The sequence below is a fragment of the Trichoplax adhaerens genome, genomic scaffold, assembly GCF_000150275.1.
Source record: "Trichoplax adhaerens TRIADscaffold_13 genomic scaffold, whole genome shotgun sequence".
NCBI lineage: Eukaryota > Metazoa > Placozoa > Uniplacotomia > Trichoplacea > Trichoplacidae > Trichoplax > Trichoplax adhaerens.
This window is the reverse complement of record NW_002060955.1, coordinates 1,867,768-1,868,125: the sequence shown is the minus strand read 5'-3', so window position 1 is coordinate 1,868,125 and position 358 is coordinate 1,867,768.

Sequence of the window (358 nt, the reverse complement as noted above, 5' to 3'; positions counted from 1 at the left end):
TTAAAGCAACTCTTATTGACTTATGGTTGTATTGTAGTAAAATAAAATTGAATAAGAAACTGGGAATGACCTTCTATGAATTGTTGACTGAATTTTTAAAATGAAGACAAAAAACAGCTACTTATGGAATATGTGACAGTCCATTTCTTACAATTTTAGAAATTCATTTTCAATCCTACGAAACAATTGTGGTATAATTGAAGACATAGATTAAATCCGTCCAAATCAGCCTTTCAAAGACAATATAATTGACAACAGTTAGAACCAGATGATAAAATTAGGCATTAATTGCAATTTACGGATTAAGCGGCTGAATTAAATTAGGCGTAAAAATCAACTGTTAATAACTAATGTTTGT